The sequence below is a fragment of the Nomia melanderi genome, chromosome 7 (genome assembly GCF_051020985.1).
Source record: "Nomia melanderi isolate GNS246 chromosome 7, iyNomMela1, whole genome shotgun sequence".
NCBI lineage: Eukaryota > Metazoa > Arthropoda > Insecta > Hymenoptera > Halictidae > Nomia > Nomia melanderi.
The window spans coordinates 17,117,116-17,125,522 of NC_135005.1; the positions used below are offsets into that span (position 1 = coordinate 17,117,116).

Consider the following 8,407-nt stretch of genomic DNA (forward strand, 5'->3'; position numbering starts at 1 on the left):
TTCGTATTATACGAAAAATCTTAACTCTGCACTCGAAAGATTTTCTCCTAAATATATTTCTTATTTTCTAATGAAATACCGATTGAACTATCGATTCCTTCGAATAGAAACTATTTTACTTCAACGTTTCATGTGTAATTATATTATACAAAATATTATGTTGTACATTGGATTTTAGAGTTTTGCTATGTCAAAGTAAATAGTGGCGAGTCGTCTCTCGAGTACGAAGGATTAATATTCTCATTACTGATCGGTATTCAATGATGCATCGAAATTACGATTGCTGCACTGGCGAGCTTAGGCTACACTTGAATATCGAGCGTTATGTAAAACGCGTAGGCGTTTCCGCCGAAATTTAGTATTTAAAGTTTCCGATTATACAGTGGCATTATGTAAGGGATAGTAATAATATAAACGTTGGCCAAGGATACGGGAATCCGGCGTTGACGTTACCTCGTCCCATTCGCCAGGCGTCGTTTCCGCTTTATTCGGAATTTTATACAATTTCGTAATACAGATGATGAGCAAGTGCCGTCGGAATTTCACTATTTTTAGCCGGACATTTCCCCGCGATACGTCAAACCGTCGCCTGTTAGCCGCCGCGAGCAGACTTACACCGGCGAGACCGATTCTCTCGCTCGATAGAGCCTCGATCTTGACATTTCGGCGCGTACGCTTTCGCAATCGATGCCTGTGTCTCCTTTCCGCCTCCCCTCGGATCGACGTTTCAATTAGACCACCGCGAAATTTCCTTCGCGCGTGAAATCCTGATGGAAAACCGCACGGAATATGAAGGTTCGTCTGAAATTCTATACTCGAAAAAAAGAATCGCCGAATCGGCTCCGGTTGCGGACATTGCCTTCCAAAAATTGCACATCGCTGCGAAATGCAGCGAATCGCGTGGCTAGCAACCTCGTTTACCGAAACGAATGACGGGTATCTGGCGTTGCTATGCATTCTTCGAGCCGCCAGCTCGACAGTATTGCAGACGGTACGTTTTCTGCAAAATTATCGGAGACCCTGACGAAATAGCGCGGAAAGCCTTGAATTTGACGAGCAGATTCGCTCGCGTAAAAGCTGAACTGGAAACTGACGTATTCCGGACTTCTTTTCTCGCAATTATTCAGAAGACAGAAATAGGTATGCTTCTCTGGAAACAACTGGATCAATTATTCTAAGGTGAAACACAAGTCGCAGAGAAAAATGAGCCATTTCCTAAACAAATCTATTACACGACAAACATCGCTGATCCCAGACAAAAGCAAAAATATATTTACAAAATCAAATACACAGAAGAATAATTAAACGAGCCTACATGCGAGCTTCAATATACCAAAAACGAAGACCCAACCCTTTGTCCACAGCAGAATTTAGCTCGCATTCCATGGAAACACTGAATCGAACTAAATGAACCAATCTAAAATAGTGACATTCACGTAATACACGACTAGCGTAAGTCATAATTGTTCAATTACAATTCCCTTACGTCAGATCTAAACGAGCCTGGCCGCAATCATTATCAATAACATGTCACGCGCGCCTACGGTCGCCAAAGAGCGTACCGAAAGCAAATGTTTGAAGCGCCTTTAGGCGGCGACGGTAGCCTACTAGCCCGGTTAAGGGTTGCACAGGTATTTTTCCTCGAAAGCAATCTCCGTCGTTTCGCCGGAGGACAGAAGAATCGTTCGTGGGAGAGGAGCGCAAATAGCCAGCCAAATTGAAGCGTCGTCGTCGTCGGCTCGTTACGGAAATATCCGTAGTCTCCGGGGGTGGGTTTCCCGTGGCGGTCGGCTCGTAAATAATTAGTATCGGCCGGTTGGACGGCTAGGGGGGAGGGACGGGGGGTGGTCGAAAAGGAGAGGCAGAGTGGGTGTGATCGAAAGGGCCGAACGTATCTACATACCTGCACACGTAGACTTCTCCTCCGTAGAGCAGGTTTCTGCCGCGGCGAGGACGAGCCGCGCTCGACGCGGCTGAATTTTCAATAGTGGGGTTGGATCGATGGGAAGGTTGACCCAGTGACCTGGAACCCGCCGCGCGCCGGTTAGTTTACGAACTGCAGCCTCGATCGATGCCGGGATACACTGGATACCCAATCGCGATTGCATTCCCACCACCTCTTTTTCGTCAGCCCCGCGGCTCGCGAAACATTTTTCGTCTCGCCCGAGCCCCTAATGGGACGCCGGCCGCGGCCGCTAATTCAATTAACCGCCGAGAATTTTTCATCGGCCACGTAATTACTCGGACGCGACGGAATAAGGACACGCGCCTCGCGAGCGCAATTAATTTTCGCGCGTACGGAGCGTCGTACTTGACGAATTACGCGAGTCCGCGGCGACCTAACCCCTTCGCCGCTCGGCGTACGTACGTACGTACGTTGATTATGTATTTTTCTGTGCTGTCGGCTGACGTGCTCCAAGATTGATCTGCCGGGATAATGTAATTGGAGGTTTTAACGGCGACCTGTTAAGGGAATGAATGGTTGCTCGAGCTGTTCGCGGCTGTTCGTCGGTGTTGATCGATTCTCGGGGATAATTGCGGCCGATGAATTAGGTTCTTTGCGAATTTCACTTAATTGCGGGTATTGTGACGCTCACGCGAGACGCGGATGGGGTAATTGATCTGAAGTTTGGGAAATTATGTTTGCTCTTGAGACGTTCCGCACGGAGGGGTTGGTTTTTCCTTGAGGAATATAGAAAATGAAGATAAGAGATCAAGCTTGGAGTTACGCAGATATCTGGTAGCTATGAATTTCTTTTAGAAAACCACAATGTTCGATAATTTAAGAGAACGTTTCGCGTAGAGTTTATAGTACTTTCGCGTGTAGAGATATTCGAATGAACGATGGAAACTCATTTTTCACGTACGTCGATCTACCTGCCCAGCGGTGGGCGAGTTAATATTTATAACCGCGATAAGATAGACAATACCTGGGCGGCATTGTGTTTTCGCTCCAGACTACTCGAACGATTAGATCGTTATTTTTGCAATGCAGACTGCTCGATAACTCGGACGAATTAATTCTTATCGATCCATTTGCAGAGCTGAATCACGGGGAATTTATTTTTAGAGCGACTTGTGTGCACGTGTGTCCTGGCAGACGGTCGGTCTATAACTATCGCGACGATATTTTCGCGGCAGGAAATCGCGAACACGGCTAAGGACAAATGTCGCTCAATTACAGCTGTGAATGTTAAATTCCCTTCCACCTGTTGCCAATGTGTTTGCTCCGTTATAGATAAAAATAATGAGATTCGCCCGACACTTATATTATTTGCCGATCATTACTCCATATGTTGTACGGTGTTCGTACATTGTATTAACATAACACGGAATAATATTTATCCAGGAAACGCGCGGACAACGAGTGTCTCTAATGCTGACTCACTTTCCGCGAACCTTGCCTTTTACATTATGCAAATAAACTAGCATTCGCGAATGAAATGTTCACGCATTCAGCGTGCGCTATATAATTATCTTAATTGAAGTAGGTATTTACTCTACGCCGACATCTGCGCGATATACAGCTCCGCGCGGACATTTGCATTCCGACTTACTCATTCCCATCAATTAAGAGAATATTTAAATCAATAACATCATCTTCTGTATAACGAACTTTTTGCTCGAGAGCGTAACAGGTGATCACAGTATCGTCTATACTAATCACTAATCACACTACATTTTTTAGATAATGAATATTTCTCATTCCTTCGCTCATGAAACGATTCCAAGATTTCCAAAATTTCTTTTCACCTATACCGAAGCCTAGTGTCTATTTAGAAGAAATTTGCGAGAAACATTCATTCCGTCTTAACCCGTTGCACTCGAGAGGTGACTGACTTAATTCAACATAATCATCTATTTCTTACCTTCTATCTCATTACTCAGATTCAAAGAACACCAGCAAAAAACTTTGCAAATGGTTAACCATGATTGTTCCGCTGTCAAATCCGAACCGATTCGCCTCGGTCTAATTAGAAGAACAGGGTCAACAACTCGGTTCCCCCGTATCGTCTTCATTCTCCGCGATTTTCCCATAAATCCACATTCGCACCGAGTTTCCCATGAATCCACGAAGACGCACGAATGGCTAGAAACTTCGGGGGAGGTTGTCCGGCAGTTCGGAAATACCACCCCCTCGCTGCCGTTACGAGCGTCTCGTGACACGCGTCGCCGTGATTCGATTCTTTCGCAACCTGTGTGTTTAAACGCCACGAGCCCCGACAAAAAGCGAGTCCGAGCGTGTAATCCAAGTTGATTACAAACTTCGAGCACGAAGAAACCCGTTGCCGATTAAGAAACTCGCGGCGGAGGCGGAGGCGGCGGAAGAGGGGAAGGTAAGAGGCGACGGAAAAGAGACACGTCGAGTAAGATTGAAAGTAGCGCCATAAATCGAGCATTGACCCTTTTTGGGATTCTTCCGCTCGGCCGGGAAAAGTGGATGGACGAGCGTACGAGTGTGTATACACGACCGTTGAAGACCGTTCTCGGCCTGGAGAACGGCGTGTGTACAGATTCTGACTAGGAATCGTCGGAGGGGAAGAGGGGGCAGCGTATCGTGTCACCGCAGCCCTTCCTGTTTATTCTTTGAATAATAATATGGAAATCATCAATGAGACGCTCGTGTACTTCCGTTTCAATAGGAATGTACCTGAACTTTGGCAGACCTGATCGTTCATCGGAGCTTCTTGAACTTGCACTTGGGAGTGTTAGCTCATTAGGAAGAGGATTCTTTAAAACGACAATTAAATTGACTTTTTGGAATTCCTGTATAGAAACTTGAAGAGTGTCTATTGAGACTTTCATTGATTTACACATCAAGCGTTATGTCGGTCACTGGTGACTGATGCTTGTTAATGACTAAACAATTGTAACGTAGATAACGTCGAATGAAACTGTTTATCTTTGTACTCGACAATATTTTTCATGGCAAACATTCGTTATTGATGAAATGTTAAGAATATTATTTGCAACTTGTATGAAGAAATATCTTGCATAAATGGGGCAGAGTTGTTTATATGTTTGATATGTTAACAGCTTATTCAACGTTTTATAATGAATTTTTCATTTCATCATTTTGTCGCGTTCAATCAAATGGCTGCAAAAGGTTAGTAACGTAACCAAGTTGATAACAGTGTAACGCGAGCATTGTAACGCTAAATAATTAATAATCCCCGCGTTTCTCTTTATAAAAGAGCAACTCCACGGGTAAATGCTGCAGATTTTCGTGGCGCTTGTTAAACGTCGCGTTTCTCCAGGCAAATATTTTGATAAATACAGCATGTGTTTTCGAGTAAACGAAGGAACAGGAGGGCCGAGGAGAGACGAGGTTTTCATAAAAAAAAAAAAAGAAAAAGAAAGGAGTCGTTAAGGTACAGGACAAGCACGTGTAACACGAACGAAACAACACCGAAAGTTTCCCAACCCGCGACCCGTGGGATGAGTCCTCATGAATCTCCGAGTGTCTCGACCTTTTTTCTTCCTCTTCTTTTAAACCGTGGCCCCGCTCGGGGAACTCGTGTAAAGAAGAAAGTTAACGGGAACGTTGAATCAAAAATGACCAGATACGTCGCCGGCGAGCGCGGTGCGCGCTGATTTCCTCCTTTCTGAATTGCGAATGGACGGAATCGTTACGAAAACAATCGGGCGGAATTAGGGTCAGAGCTCGCGTCCTATCGCGTCGCCGCGAAACGGGGCTTTGAAATGTTACGTAATTCGTGCGGTGGAAGGTGGTCTCATAGGGGGTTTCAAAAGCGCTCTCCGGGTTTAACCCCTTCGCTGTAGGTTTCTTCGTCGCTCCGCTCGTCGAGTTCATTATGTCATTAACCCTTCGCATTCGACAGACATTCATTGGGAACATTCGTTTCTCGTGGAGTTCTAGATGGCATTCGTCGAAGCTAACTACCGAGAACACATCCAACTACATCGAATCGAATGACCGGAAGACTAACGATCCACGAAAACGCAAAGAAACGTTCGCTAAAAGCGCAAACCCAATTCCGAGGAAAAACATCGAGAATGAACTAGTACGTTCGACGCTCTCAGCCTGAGAGTTATCAGAGGCTTTCGGATTTCCCGTTTGGTAACTAGATTATCCCCGAAAGATTCGAACGAACGCGACCTTTCAGCCCGTGAAAGCATCGGATTTACTACTCTGCTATTCCAAATGTCTGCGCCACCGATATAAGTTCGCGCTTTCGAGAATCAGCTGATTTCCATATAGAAAATCGACGGGTTCGAGCGAGCAGCGGCAGCAAAATCGTACGCGAGTGTGCAACGAGTAACAGGAATTTTCCTGAAACCGATCTAAAGATCTTGACCAAGAGCGGCGTCGTTAGATCGCGAGGGGTTAAAGGATGACCCGAGAGGAACGAGCACAATGGACACGGTCGGGCTGCCCTCGTCCCGCGTCTTGCTCGTCGCTCGCGTTATGTAAGGCGTTCTCCCGCGGATAGGCACGAACACAACGGCAGGTGCGTACGAACAATGCCGCGCCGCTACGCCGCCCCCATCCGCCCACATGAAAATGTAATTCTATCGAACGCGTGGAAAATTTCCCGGCCCGAGTCAAAGCCCGCGGGGCCGATTCCTCGGCGGTTTCGGCACGCTAACGAGCCGATCGCGGGACGATATCGTCTCCGTTTCGCGTCATAAATCACGATAACAACCGCGGCGGCAGGTATAGCCGCGGAGACAAGGTAGGAGACGCACGGTCCTTCCCGTAATGAAAATGGCTCTACCTGTGCGTGACCTAATTAGAACACAGGCCGCGTTTCACGGGTCGAGCCGAGACGCCGCGCCGCGCCGCGCCGCGCCGGGGGACCGGGCCGAGAATAATTTCGAGAAACGAAAGCGTTAGCCTCTTTTTTTCCACGAACGAACGATCGACCACGACCGCCACGTGTTCTCTATATCGCCAGCGTCGCGACCGGTTGTTACGCATATCTTGACGGGTATTAAGCTTAGAAAGTTTCGGCTAGTCGAATTTCGTTCGGCTCCGCCTCGGTGCGACAGTGGGAAGATTAACAGTCGGGACTCGGGGAATTATCCACATATGTATCCGTCTTTGAATCCCTTCTTTCGACTCGTTGCGCTCGAGTCTGGTACGTCTCATCTATCGAAACGATCGAATTTCCAGTCGTGTCAAAGTATCGCGATATCAAACATTACAACTTCGCTCTACCGAATCGAACGGCGACTGCCGGTTCAAATGATTAACAAATTCGACGCGCGGCGGAGTGTAACTCGAAGAGACCGGTCGACGCACGCACAAATGTTTATAGTCGCGGCGAAAGTAACGAGTCCGAGCGAACCGAACGAATTGGAAAAGCAAACGCGATCGGAAGACACGGCGCAGAGTAAACGGCGAGTCGCGCCGCCTGTTTAACGGGTTAATTCCCGTCGAACGATAGGGCAAGCGTCCGGAGGTTCCGCGGTAATCCGCTAAATAAATTAATAGATCGGCGGGCAGCGAGGGGCGGATCGGTTAGGGGATGCAGCGAATTGTTTACAGATCGGCGTAGCCGGCCGGGAAAGTCGCGGAGGAAGAAATTGGAGTGGACGGAAACTGGGCGAAGCAGGAAAGTCGGAAGAGGAGAGGAGGGGGAGAGGCGCAGGAAGAGGACGAGAGGAAAAGGAAAAAGGGGGAGAGCGGCGGTCGAGCTGCCAGAGAGAGAGAGAGGGAGAGGGAGAGGAGAAAGATTCCTCGTCGGCCGGCGGAGGAATCCCTGGCCGCTGGTTGGCTCGGGAGGGCTAGAGCATTTCGTTTCTAGGCGAAAGGGGGCTAGAGGAGGACAGGGTCGACGACCCTTGCACGTGGAGTGCTCGGAAGTAGGCCACGCCGTGACATCACGCAAAAGCAAGATGGCAGCCGGGAAACGGGCACATTCTAGCCGGGCACGCTCGGCGTTCGGCGAGCGAGCCGGAGACGCGGCGACGCCCGTGCACTCGAATCTTTTCCACGAGCGAGGGTGCGTTCCGATATTCGCCGCCTTTTGCCACCGCGAGAGAGACTTCGCCCCCGCCCTCCGCCCTTGCTCCCTCTTCGCCGTTTTCCCTATTCGCCTGCCTTTCTTCTCCCTCCAGTAGCCGTGTGTCTTCTAGGGCTACGTCGGAGGCGTACTCGCAGGGACTTTCGCGATGGGGATGATTGATGGTCAACATTTGATTTGCTACAGGAAAATCATGAAGCTTCATGTTTAATATTAAACGGATGTTTCTCGTGGAGAACCTTCGAGCAGGAAGGGTTAATGCGCTTAAGTGCTTTGGGTTCTCTACTTTGTGAGTCGGGTTGATGTTCGATTTGATTACATTTGGATATTCTAGTTGCTTGTTTGACCCTTTCGGTTATGCCCTAAGAACATAATTAACTTGGAGCACCTAAATTCGGGAAATTCGATTGTAAACG

The 8,407-nt window shown here is 47.9% G+C and overlaps 1 long non-coding RNA gene across 1 annotated transcript; it reads right to left on the bottom strand.

Annotated features, from left to right (window-relative positions):
* Positions 1 to 426: 426 nt before the first annotated feature.
* Positions 427 to 1,773, bottom strand: LOC143174704 (uncharacterized). Its single transcript, XR_012998929.1, has 3 exons — positions 1,487 to 1,773; positions 1,278 to 1,417; positions 427 to 1,160 (listed from the first exon to the last, which is right to left on the bottom strand). It is a non-coding gene; the product is annotated as an uncharacterized LOC143174704 (long non-coding RNA).
* Between the last annotated feature and the right edge of the window lie 6,634 nt (positions 1,774 to 8,407).